This window comes from Podarcis pityusensis (genome assembly GCF_964106645.2).
Source record: "Podarcis pityusensis genome assembly, chromosome: 3".
Lineage (NCBI taxonomy): Eukaryota > Metazoa > Chordata > Lepidosauria > Squamata > Lacertidae > Podarcis > Podarcis pityusensis.
The window spans coordinates 119,262,472-119,276,020 of record NC_138026.1 but is presented as its reverse complement, the minus strand read 5'-3'; the positions used below and the strand labels follow the sequence as shown (position 1 = coordinate 119,276,020).

Genomic DNA, 13,549 nt, shown 5'->3' with positions numbered 1-13,549 from the left:
TGATTGCGTAGATAAAAACAGAATGGATAGAATTCTACAGGACGTGCTGCTAGTATGTGAAAAGTCAAGATCCAAGGATTCCCAGGCATGCCGCTCCAGATGGTGGAGACCTCAGTTACCATCCTGGCGCCCAGGCATCTTCACTTGGTCGCAAGTGGTCGAAAACCAGGTGCAAAATGTGCCTGGCTCCTGGCTAATTTCAAACACCGGCGTTGTATCGCCCTACGTGGCAGCCTGGGAGTGGTAGGGAATCCATCAGGGAAGGAAGAAATGCACTAGTGCGTTGTCAGATACGTTCTTCTCACTTAAAGCTTCCCGTGTTCAAGGTTTGAGCATAGAAGACATATGCCCGGGAGCCACAACTGGTGTGCAACAGTAGGCTGGTGAGTGGCGCTGTGGTCTAAACCACTGAGCCTCTTGGGCTTGCTGATCAGGTCGGCGGTTTGAATCCACACTTTGATGTGCTTTTGAACTGCTAGGTTGGCAGGAGCTGGAACCCAGCAACGGGAGCTCACCCCGTCCCGGGGATTCGAACCGCCGACCTTCTGATCGGAAAGTCTTAGGCTCTGTGGTTTAACCCACAGCGCCACCCGTGTCCCTAAATACTGATATAAGTTCCCCCTAACCTACCTGTAGGAGGTGAGCCCAAAGTGGTAAAACAAGTCTTCCTCTGTAGCTTCTGAAGAAGCAGTGTGTGAAATAAGATGTTGAAGTTCAGTTTTTAAAAAAACAACCCTCTGAGCAGTGATCCAGTAATAAGTGCAGGGTAAATGCCTTATGATACTATAAGTGAACAATCTTAAGTTCCAGATTGGAACGCGGGTGGCTCTGTGGGTTAAACCACAGAGCCTAGGACTTGCCGATCAGAAGGTCAGCAGTTCGAATCTTCTGATAGGCAAGTCCTAGGCTCTGTGGTTTAACCCACAGCGCCACCCATGGAAAAGGCGGGATATAGATGCAATAGATGAATCAATCAATTGATCAATCAATCAATTGGTTGTGGCTTCCTTTCATTGACTATGTTATTGTGCAAATGACGGCTGTTCTTTTCTGCCTGGGATTCATGGGGAAAGATCTGTGCAGAGTTGGCACAGGGTTTTTTTAAAAAACAACAACAACGTAAAAATATATTTTTAAAGGCCAAGTGGGGCATGCTGTGCAGACGAGTGGGTTGGCACGTTTTTCTCCCCACTCCTGCCAGGAGAATACAGAGGTCCAATTTTTTTAAAAGGCAAGAACATCTTGTCACCTGGGCATTGCCTGCCTTTTGTGCCTCGTCTGGAAGACCATTATATGAAATTAGCTTTCTGCTCAGTGCCCGCTGGTATTAGAGCTCTATTAGGAGAGCCTTGTATAAAGCCCTTTAATGATTTGCTGATGGGTTCTTACTTAAAGTCTGAGGTGCGAGGCAGAAATGAAAGGCTAATGGGCTGAGATAGCTGCTAGATGGAACTGCGAAATTAGCCACCCTTTCGGCAGCTCTCTGACTGGCTCCAAATGTGTGGTTCTTAAATCTCTTCTGCTGTTTATTTTGTTCTATTAAGCTGTGGTTTAGAGACCACGCCACCCCCCTTTGGAGGGCAAAGAGCTTGTTAATGGAGGCACAGGCTCCTTCCTTTCTCCCCCCCCCTTTTAAGAAACAACAAAACCCCCACCTGTAGCTCAAGCATACTTCTTAAAATAAACGTAAAAGCTGCCAGCTCTATCTAGTTCACCCCTGTCTGTTTTCTCCAAAACAGCAAACAGGTCTTGCACCATTCTGTTTCTAGCACATTTGTTACCACTGCTGGGCAAACCAGCCCTGTGTGTTGTAGGTCCGCCAAGAGAATGCTTTTGATCCCTGGGGATAAAAAAAATTCAAGGCAGGAAGTTTAGCTGTTGTTGTATTGGCCGGGTCGTCCACGCTTGGTGTTGTACATGGTTCTTACAGCATCTGCTATGTCTTGTCACTGTGGCCCCATTTATTTAGTATATGGTCATGGAGAGAGATGGAGGACCGATGCTTATACAATTTTTATTCTTTTAGACCAGCGGTTCCCCATTTTTTGGGGGAGTGGTGGCCTCCCCCTTGGATTCCTAAACTCAGGGGTAGGCAACCTAAGGCCCGGAGGCCGGATGTGACCCAATCGCCTTCTCAATCTGGCCCACGGACTGTCTGGGAATCAGCGTGTTTTACATGAGTAGAATGTGTCCTTTTATTTAAAATGCATCTCTGGGTTATTTGTGGGGCCTGCCTGGTGTTTTTACATGAGTAGAATGTGTGCTTTTACAGTCATACCTCGGGTTACAGACACTTCAGGTTGTGTTTTTTCGGGTTGCGGATCATCAAAATCTGGAAGTCCCGGAATGGGTTACTTCCGGGTTTTGGCGGTTGTGCACACGCAGAAGCGCTAAATCACGCTTTGTGCATGCGCAGACGCGCAGAATCGCAACACGTGTGTGCGCCGCTGCGCCGCTGCGGGTTGAGGACATTGCGGGTTGCAAACGTGCATCCCGCATGGATCACGTTCGCAACCTGAGAGTCCACTGTATTTAAAATGCATCTCTGGGTTATTTGTGGGGCATAGGAATTCATTCATTATTATTTTCTCAAATTATAGTCCGGCCCACCACATGGTCTGAGGGATGGTCGACTGGCCCCCTGCTGAAAAAGGTTGCTAACCCTTGCCTAAACTCATTCCCAGCACCCCCTACTCTGCCCTACAAAAAGCACAGCCCACTAAGGAAGATAATAACACAACACAATTCGGAGCAGCAACAATAAATTGCGCATTGATTCAAAACCCTATTAAAACTGTTCAGTTTAATTAAGTCAGCAAAACTCGATGAACGTGATCCAGGGATACCAGTTTTCCAAAGTCCAATAGCCATTTACACCTTCAGTGCCCCCCCAGCTCTTAGTGCCCCCCCAGTAATCCCCCCACCCTCCAGGGGATAGTAATGCCCACTTTAGAAACCGCTGCACTAAGCCATACCTTGGTTTTAGCTGCTGTCTCACACTAGTGGGCATAAGCTCCTCATGAGGAACGAACCAGGGTCCAACCTGTGGAAAAGACCTGGTGGTGGAGGTTATTGGTAAAGGGACGCCTGACCGTTAGGTCCGGTCATGGCCGACTCTGGGGTTGCGGCGCTCATCTCGCTTTACTGGCCGAGGGAGCTGGCGTACAGCTTCCGGGTCATGTGGCCAGCATGACTAAGCCACTTCTGGCGAACCAGAGCAGCACACAGAAACACCGTTTACCTTCCCGCCGGAGTGGTACCTATTTATCTACTTGCACTTTGACGTGCTTTCGAACTGCTAGGTTGGCAGGAGCAGGGACCGAGCAACGGGAGCTCACCCCGTCGTGGGGATTCGAACCGCCGACCTTCTGATCGGCAAGTCCTAGGCTCTGTGGTTTAACCCACAGCACCACCCACGTCCCTTGCAGGTTATTGAGTAGGCTGCAAATATGGAGACTTTAAAATGTCGCAAGTTCTTTCTCCTACAGAGTGCCAGAAGCATTGGGAACACGAACGTATAAATAGTGGCTCTTTCCCCTCAGACTTACTCCATTATCATAAGCCATTATGGGTTTTTTATGCATGGGTAGAACAATAGCTTTGTATAGCTTTGGGGAGCCAGAGGGATTTTCTGGTTAACACTGTTGTGAAGCAGGGCATTGCATGCTCAAAACATCCCTCCCAAATTTGCCTGGGAACCTCAGAGGCAGTAGATTCAACAAACTCCATTGCTAGCCTGGTTTAGCTTTTTACCATTAGGTTTTCTCTTCCCCAGCCCAGCACTTCAAACCATTGATGCTTGCCCCAGCCCAGGTGCCGATTCAAACCCTGAGATCTTTCTAATATTTTGGAGCTGTCAGCAACTCCCTCCCTTAATATCCATTCCTCTAGGACGAATATACCCAGGTCCTTCAGCCTATCGTTACAGCGTTGGGATTTGATCCTTAATACAAACGCCATCTTCCGCAGCTCTCCTCCCAAAATCATTTCCAGCTTGTTCCTTTGAAATGCGGCTCCCAGAACAGACTGCTGCACTTCAGTTGCGTCCTGCCAGGTGCTCAGCGGAGCAATACAGTCGCTTCCCGAGTCTTGAAAATGTGGCACTTCTTGCAGATGCTCATCGCTACTTTTGTTGGTGCCATGGGGAGTTTTGCAAGCGGTGAAATCAGACACACAGCGGTGTGACTTTTGTTGACAGAGTGATGGATTGGGTTTTACACTCCGAGGCACCACATGTTTAAGTGAAATTGCGTATAGCCTGCAAAGACCCCATTCTGCCCCTTTTTGTGATGTTTTGGGGTCACTTCCAGGTTTGGTGTGCCACACGAATAAGGTAAAGGACCCGTGGACAGTTAAGTCCAGTCAAAGGCGACTATGGGGTTGCGGTGCTCATCTCGCTTTCAGGCCAAGGGAGCCGGCATTTGTCCACATACAGCTTTCTGGTTCATGTGGCCGGCATGACTAAACCACTTCTGGCGCAACAGAACACTGTGACAGAAATCAGAGCGCATAGAAATGCCATTTACCTTCCTGCCGCAGCAGTATCTATTTATCTACTTGCAGTGGTGTGCTTTCGAACTGCTAGGTTGGCAGGAGCTGGGACAGAGCAACGGGAGCTCACCCCGTCGTGGGGATTTGAACTGCCGACCTTCCAGTCGGCAAGCCCACGAGGCTCAGTGGTTTAGACCACAGCGCCACCCGCGTCCCTTGCCACACACCTATCAGACACACTGAAAACGGTCACTGTCTCTATTAAAAAACTGAACTTTCAAAAAAGGCACCTATTTTTCGAAAACAGATTTTGTGGTCATCGGGTGAACCAGGTTCCCCACATCAATAAGTAATTGCTGTAATTCAACAGTCATAAATCAAAACTCAGTTACTTGGCAAATCTCTTCTTCAAGGTTGACTTTGGGTAACTTAAAGGAAAGGATCTGCAAGGCGGAACTCTGGGGAAGGGGGACATTTCTGTCTAGGGTGGAGTTGCGGCAGTAGTCTTTTCCTTTGGCCAACAAAAACCGGGGGTGTTCTCAGCTGCATATGTTAACAGCAGTGGTTGAGAAGTGCAGGCCTGCCTACATGTTGTTGCTGTTGTTGTTGTCGTTTAGTCGTGTCCGACTCTTCGTGACCCTGTGGACCAGAGCACGCCAGGCACTCCTGTCTTCCACTGCCTCCCGCAGTTTGGTCAAACTCATGCTGGTAGCTTAGAGCAGCATTTCCCAACCTTGGGCCTCCAGCTGTTTTTGGACTACAACTCCCATAATCCTCAGCTAGCAAGACCAGTGGTCAGGGATGATGGGAATTGTAATTCGAAAACAGCTGGAGGCCCAAGGTTGGGAAACACTGGCTTAGAGAACACTGTCCCACCATCTCGTCCTCTGTTGTCCCCTTCTCCCTGTGCCCTCCATCTTTCCCAACATCAGGGTCTTTTCCAGGGAGTCTTCTCTTCTCATGAGGTGGCCAAAGTCTTGGAGCCTCAGCTTCAGGATCTGTCCTTCCAGTGAGCACTCAGGGCTGGTTTCCTTCAGGATGGAGAGGTTTGATCTTCTTGCAGTCCATGGGACTCTCAAGAGTCTCCTCCAGCACCAGAATTCAAAAGCATCCATTCTTCTCACTTCCATACATCACTACTGGGAAAACCATAGCTTTAACTATACAGGCCTTTGTTGGCAAAGTGATATCTCTGCTTTTTCAGATGCTGTCTCGCAACCCTTGTCTGGCCATGCACAAAATCTAGGTTTGGGAGTTAAGGCACTTTCTTAACATTAAAAAGCCAGCTTCTGTTTTAAAGTGGGTTTGTTGTGCCAGGGGGTGTGCAGAGTGCTTCCATCCCCTTTCATTGCCCAAAGCTAAATTCATGGTGTGTGCTTGCATTTCTCCCACAAAATTGTGACAGTCCGAAGGCAGCCCAAGGTGAAGCCACTTGGAGAGCACCATTTCTTGTCTGTTACGCTACAAAAACCCAGATGGCTCAATTGCTTAGAGTGTGGGGTTGATAACGCCGAGGCTGCAAGTTCAATTCCTGTATGGGACGACTGCATATTTCTGCATTGCAGGGGGTTGGACTAAATGATCCTCAGGGTCCCTTCCAACTCCACTATTCTATGATTCTATGAAAAGTACAACTTGTTGGATCTTCCCCAGGAGCGGCACTCTTTGTGGAGGCTGCAAGAGCTTTTGGTCTGTCTAGTTTAGGGGCTTGGTTTAAGCAGAGAGAGGGCTGGGTGCTTTAATGCTCATGGCTCTTTTCTTTATCTGAACTGGAATTTCGAGAAGCACCTTATATTTGAAACCAATCCTTCACGCCTCCTGAGCCTGTGGGTGGGTGGGTGTGCCTTTCAATTGTCACATTTGCAATGTTGCAAGCATGGTGGGGCTGGGGAACTCTTAATGCCTTGTAAATGCACACAGAAATCCATGGTATGAACCTACACCCATTGGTCCAAATGCGAGTGGTATATTTGTCGACAAGTTCCAGTCTTATTTACCGTATTTTTCGCTCTATAAGACGCACCAGACCACAAGACGCACCTAGTTTTTGGAGGAGGAAAACAAGAAAAAAAACATTCTGCATCTCAGAAGCCAGAACAGCAAGAGGGATCGCTGCGCAGTGAAAGCAGCGATCCCTCTTGCTGTTCTGGCTTCTGGGATAGCTGCGCAGCCTGCATTCGCTCCATAAGACACACACACATTTCCCCTTACTTTTTAGGAGGGAAAAGTGAGTCTTATAGAGCAAAAAATACGGTATTTTAAAATATTTCTGCGCCTCCCTTCGTCAGGAGGATTCCAGGGCGCTGTATGAAGGAAGAGTGAAATTATTCGTACAAAGTATGCAAAGGATATTAAAAGCCAACAGATAAGCAGAACAAAAAGCAGGAAAAAGGAGGCAGGCTGTAAAGATAAAACTAAAGAGCAGAGCAAAAATGAGCTGCAATTGGATCTCAAGTGCAATGGGGTAGTTCAGGGGAAGCCTCCCTCTCTCAGACTCTCCCTAGTGCTTCTCATTGAAGATGATATTAGGACTATGAATCTGGACTTTATTTTCTCGCCTGACCCAAAACTTACTCCCTTTGTGGCCTTAAGGAAGTCTGGGTTGTACCAGCTAAGAAGCAAACAGTCCTCTCCCCGTGGCTGTCATATCCTAGACACCCTGCAAATCTCGGTGTGTCTTTTGTAACACGAAACATGCCACAGCATTATGCAATCTGGCATCTCACGGCTGATAAATTCTCCGGCGGCTCCTTCTAAATCTCTGCTGTGTGGCTTCTGCTCAAGATTAGTGGCGTAAAGCAATTTCATGTCCAAAAGCACTTTCTGCCTGCAGTGATACAAGCGTAAAAAGGGAATTCTCTTTTATCCCAATCCTGGGTATAGAAACAGATAGCAGAAATGTGAGGATATTTAGGCAAGGCTGTTCCAGCAGGGAGAGGGAAATACTGTAGTCCCTGTACAAAACATCCTTTTATTATTATTATTAAAAAAAATAATAATATGCCACCTTTCTGGTACAAAAGCTTAACTGGGAACAATCACAATAAAACAATTGGCAAAAGCTAAAACTATTAGACCGATTTAAAACAGTACATTTCAGCAGCAAGGGAATCTTTAAATGCCGTCAGAACGCTGAGAACCGCTAAGAGCAGTTTGACAACCCATTAAAAACTAGGAAAACACAATTCGTTTCACCCGGTGTCTGAAGAGCATCAAATTTCATGCCAGGTGAACTTTGACGGCGAGGAAGTTACATGACTGTGGTGCTGCCACTGAAAAGGCCTGATAATAAAAATGTAACAATAGAGTGCAGCCATCTAAAATGGGGCCCTCCTTACCGGCCTGATTTGTATTATTTTATTGCATTAATGTTGTTGTTTAGTCGTGTCCGACTCTTCGTGGCCCCCTGGACCAGAGCACGCCAGGCACTCCTGTCTTCCACTGCCTCCCGCAGTTTGGCCAAACTCATGTTAGTAGCTTTGAGAACACTGTCCCACCATCTCGTCCTCTGTCGTCCCCTTCTCCTTGTGCCCTCCATCTTTCCCAACATCAGGGTCTTCTCCAGGGAGTCTTCTCTTCTCCTGAGGTGGCCAAAGTCTTGGAGCCTCAGCTTCAGGATCTGTCCTTCCAGGGAGCACTCAGGGCTGATTTCCTTCAGAATGGATAGGCTTGATCTTCTTGCAGTCCATGGGACTCTCAAGAGTCTCCTCCAGCACCAGAATTCAAAAGCATCAATTCTTCGGCGATCAGCCTTCTTTATGGTCCAGCTCTCACTTCCATACATCACTACCTACCGTGTTTTTTGCTCTATAAGACTCACTTTTTCCCTCCTAAAAAGTAAGGGGAACTGTGTCTGCGTCTCATGGAGCAAATGCAGGCTTCGCAGCGATCCCAGAAGCCAGAACAGCAAGAGGGATCGCCGCTTTCTCTGCACAGCGATCCCTCTTGTTGTTCTGGTTTCTGAGATTCAGAATTTTTTTTTCTTGTTTTCCTCCTCCAAAAACTAGGTGCATCTTATGGTCTGGTGTGTCTTATAGAGCGAAAAATACGGTATATATTTAAAATGGCAACCGTTTAAAGATACCAGAAGTCCTGTTTAGTGTGAGAGCCTGTTGCATTACTTGGCTTTGCGGAGGTTTCTATGTGTAGGACCAAACCACCGTTTGCCATGTGGACAGAAGACACAAAGCAAGCAGGGGTGTTGAGAGACATTTCCCCCCCTAAGCATAGAAGAAGCCTGTGGGAGAGGGGGGGAAAGCAGACACGGAGGCCGGGAACAGGAGTTGGGCCTCTACAAGAGTCACCTTCTTCTCTGGCTGAGGGCAGGACATTAAAAATACGACTGGCTTTTAAGCACACTCCAGGCTGTTTCTGTTGGCTCAACCAATTAGTCGCTGCTCATGTCTCACATCTGATGAACCTCGTCTGTTCCATAAGGCAGCGTGGTAGCAGTGGGACCCAGGGGCACCATGAGGATAGCTTGTTAATTTGAAGGTTTAACAGAGTTTGACGGACAGCTTCCTTCTCCAGCATACAAATACGGACACATGTACAGCACAAATACGGTTCTGGCTGAGGTGATTCGTCTCTCCTGCATGCATACATCCTTTTTTAAAATTTTTTATTTTATTAACATATAAAACACATACATATACAGTTACGCAATACACATACACAACACACTACCTTATTTTCATAACATAAAACATACCTACATTACTCTATATAATACCTACCTATACTATACATATCAACATACCTACACACCTACCCCACACGGACACCCACCAAGTGACTTGACTTCCCCCCGTTCTTGTTACTTTTTGTACCATATCTCCTCTTATCCTCCCTGTTAGTTCGGCAATATGGAAGTATTCCATCGTTTTAGATAACCAGTCTGTTTCAGTTGGGACGCTGCTGCTTTTCCAATTTTTAGCAATCAATAACCTTGCCGCCATAGTTGCATACATAAATATTGGTCTGCCCGTTCTTTTTATTTCCTCTGACATGATACCTAGGAGAAAGGATTCTGGGGTTTTTCCCAAATGAAAATCTGAACATCTTTTTCAGTTCGTTATAGATATTTTCCCAGAACCCCGCTATCTCTTTGCACTCCCACCACATATGTAGAAAAGTTCCTGCCCCATTGTTGCATCTCCAACAGACATCACTACAGTTTTTGTACATTTTTGCCAATCTGGCCAGGGTCGGGTACCATCTGTATTGCATTTTCATTACATTCTCTCTTAAATTATAGCATGCCGTAAATTCGATATCTCTTTTCCACAGCCGTTCGCATTCTTGCACACACACATCCTAATTTGCACTGCCAAGAATCCAGAAAGCTATTCATCCTTTTTCTCCCTGGACCCTCTAGCAGTTCTCTCCTTCCAGACGTCTTCTGTAATTTACATGGATGCCCTTTGCTGGGTGATACTGGGAATTAATGGAGCAACGTGCTGGTCGGTGACCTCGCTGGTGTTTATTCCAACATCGCCCTAGGTGTTGAAGGTTCTCCTCCGTTGCATGTTCTTGTACTAGCCAGAGTAGCAAAGATTTTGTGTGTGTGTGTGTGTGTGTGTGTGGTAAATGTCTTGGTGGATGGTCGGCAGTGGGCCTGCTAAAAGCAAAGGTGGCAGTGTACCCTTGTGTACCAGTTGCTGGAAGTTGCAGGTGGGCAGAGAACTGTGGCAGTGATGTCTAGCATCTGGTTGGCCGCTGCAAAGACTGGTTGAGCCACTGGCCTGATCCTGCAGGATCTTCTTATGCCCTTACAACAATGCTTCTGGAAAGCACACAGGCTCTGATTTTGGTGAACCCCAAAGACAGGGGTGGGAAACCTTTTTCATTCATGGGCAACTTTCTGGGGGCTAGGGCTGGGCAATATCTGGTTTTCAACATTGTGATATATCACCAAGGATCGTGATATACCAATATACAGTGGTACCTCTGGTTGCGAACGGGATCCGTCCCAGAGCCCCATTTGCAACATGAGCAGAACGCAATCTGCGTGTGCGCGGGTCACGATTTGCCACTTCTGCGCATGCGCGTGATGTTATTTTGCGTGTCTGTGCATGCGCGAGCAGCGAAACCCGGAAGTAACCCTTTCTGGTACTTCTGGGTCACCGCGGGACGCAACCTGAAAAGATTTAACCTGAAGCAAACGTAACAAGAGGTATGACTGCATCACGGTGTCTGAATAAGGAATTGGCTGGCTTCACGGTTTTTCCCTGCATTGTGGTTTTTGCCAGCGCCTGCTCTTGTGATGTGCTACCACACTGCAGGAGTTCGGGGAGAGCTGAGCCGTCAGAATTAGCAGGGGTTGCAGGAATCGAGAGAAGCATTGGCCGGTTTCACAGTTTTTCCCACATTGTGATTTTTGCATAGCACGCACACACACACACACACACACACACCATGATTTGTGATATATTTCCAGGTCAAAAATTATGAAACCGATATCACAATGTGGACTTCAGACTGGTTTTGGGCGATATATTGATGTATTGCCCAGCACCTACTGGGGGCTGTGAGCCAGTGGTGGGTAGTCGCAGAGGCAAAAGCGAAAGAAGCAAAGGGTGTGACTTGTACTTTTGTACAGTAGACTGCATTCCAAGGTAGTTCACCAAAAAAGTCATCTGTTTCTACGCAGAGGGTGGAGGAGAGAGAGAGAGAGGGGCAAGCAAAGGGGTTGATCCTATTGCAAGGACAGGTTCCACTCAGGCTAAAGGACTCGTGGAGCGTGGCGGCGGCTTGGGGGCAGTTTTTAGCACCAGATAGAGAAACCTGGGGGGCTGCATTCATCCCCTGGGCTTGAGGTTCCTCACCTTTGCTCCAAGGGAAGAGGCTTCCACCATTCTGGGGCGACAACCAAGAATGGCTGTCTCGCGTGCCCTTGCTGTCTAAACTTGGCACACTGCTGGCCTATTCACACAAAAATGCTCTCCTCTCTCCCTCTCTCTTGAAAGAAAGCTGCTTGTGTCCATCATGGCTTGCGATAAATTCCACCAGCTAATTATGTCATATGTGAAGAATCGCTCTCCATCCCTTAAGTCTGCTGCCTTTCAGAGGATTACCGCAACGTTTCCTTCCCTTTTTCTCTTCCTCTAAATTTATAGAGTGCGAATATTCTGCCCCCTTCCCGCAATGTGCTTTTCCGTGTCATTTGCATCTAAGGTGGCAGAAACCCATGTAAGCTGCTTGTTTCAAAAGGTGCAGGATCTGAGGCAGACAAAGGCTGAAATGGTTTGTAAAGTTCCAGCTCAGAAAATTGCAGCTGCTCTTCTGCTCTAATCATATGGCGTCCTGACATCTTGCCAAAGTTGGATGAAATCTAGGGAGCCGGCCTAATGTTGTATTTTGAGCCTGGCATCAGAAGGCCTCCGCCCCACTCATATTTGATCCAGGTTTTTATAGTGAGTTCAAACAAATCTGTGTGTAGAGGATAGGACTCAAACCAGTGGATTCAAATTACAAGGAAGGAGATTCCAAATCAACATTAGGAAGAACTTTTTGATGGTAAAAGCTGTTCAGCAGTGGAATGGACGACCTCTGAAGGTGGTAAACTCTCCTTCATTGGAGGGTGGTGGGGGGTTTTTTGTGTGCTTTTATTTATTTTCAAGAAACGGCCTTGGTCCAGTATACCTGAAGGAGCGTCTCCACCCCCATTGTTCTGCCCAGACACTGAGGTCCAGCGCCAAGGGCCTTCTGGCGGTTCCCTCACTGTGAGAAGCCAAGTTACAGGGAACCAGCCAGATGGGCCTTCTTGGTAGTGGCACCTGCCCTGTGGAACACCATCCCACCAGATGTCAAAGAGAAGAACTACCAGACTTTTAGAAGACCTCTGAGGGCAGCCCTGTTTAGGGAAGCTTTTAATGTTTAACAGACCACTGTATTTTAATACTTTGTTGGAAGCCGCCCAGAGTGGCTGGGGAAACCCAGCCAGATGGGCGGGGTATAAATAAGAAATTATTATTATTATTATTAACAATAGCTAGGTACAGAATAATAAGAATATCTTCAGCAGATATAGGTAGGTAGCTGTGTTGGTTTGACACAGTAGAAATATTTATAAAACAATAAAATTGTCCAGTAGCACCTTAGAGACCAACTAAACTTGTTCTTCGTATGAGCTTTCATGTGTATGCACACTTGGTATCTGAAGAAGTGGGCATGCACACGAAAGCTCATACCTAGAACAAACTTAGCTGATCTCTAAGGTGCTACTGGTGTCTCTCTCTCTCTCTATATTTCTTCAGCAGATATTTCTCATTTATAAGTCACTAACGGTTTTTGTAAAGGTTGATGAATGTAATACATCAAGGAACAATAGAACAAATAATTATTTACTCCACCCCCCGAAGACCCCCACCCATGAATAAAATTCTTCTTCTTCTTCTTCTTCTTCTTCTTCTTCTTCTTCTTCTTCTTCTTCGTCTTCTTCCTCCTCCTCCTCCTCCTCCTCCTCTTCTTCTTTTCGTAATCCACACATGGCATCCTCCATAATAATTCATTAGAGGTTTTTAAACAGAGGTTGGATGTCCACCTGTCAGGGATGTTTCAGCTGTGATACCTGCATTGCAGGAGTTTGGGTTGAATCACTGGTCTTCAATGGGTGGGGTAGGGACCGTCTAGTGGCCTGATCCAAGCTGGCTTGCAACAGGAGCACTACCACCGTGCAGATAGATGGCAAAATGTTAATAAATGGATCCCCAAATGCATGTTTGGGTTAAAAGTGAGCCCTGGTTCTGAAATGTTTCAAGCTGCGTAGACCGATGACCTTCCAACTCTTCGATTCTATGATTCTAATCTGAGGGAGAGAGGGGTTTTGTGTAGTAATGTTTTAGATGAAGAATGGTGGGCATTTGCTGTCCCAGGATTTGTACCAAGTTTGGAACGTAGCATCTGACACAACCTAAGCAGCATGTGGCCAGCTTGGCTTTACAGTAAGTCCGCAACTTACACAGGGGATAATTCTTCAGGCCAAAATTGCATATAGTGAAAATTCATAGGATGCCATGGCCGGTGGGATTACCAAAGTCTTTTTTTTCCCTGGATG

At 46.9% G+C, this 13,549-nt stretch overlaps 1 protein-coding gene across 4 annotated transcripts in view; it reads left to right on the top strand.

Moving 5' to 3' along the window:
- EXTL3 (exostosin like glycosyltransferase 3) overlaps window positions 1-13,549 on the top strand; it is a 169,089-nt gene that overhangs the window by 105,497 nt on the left and 50,043 nt on the right. The window lies entirely within an intron of this gene.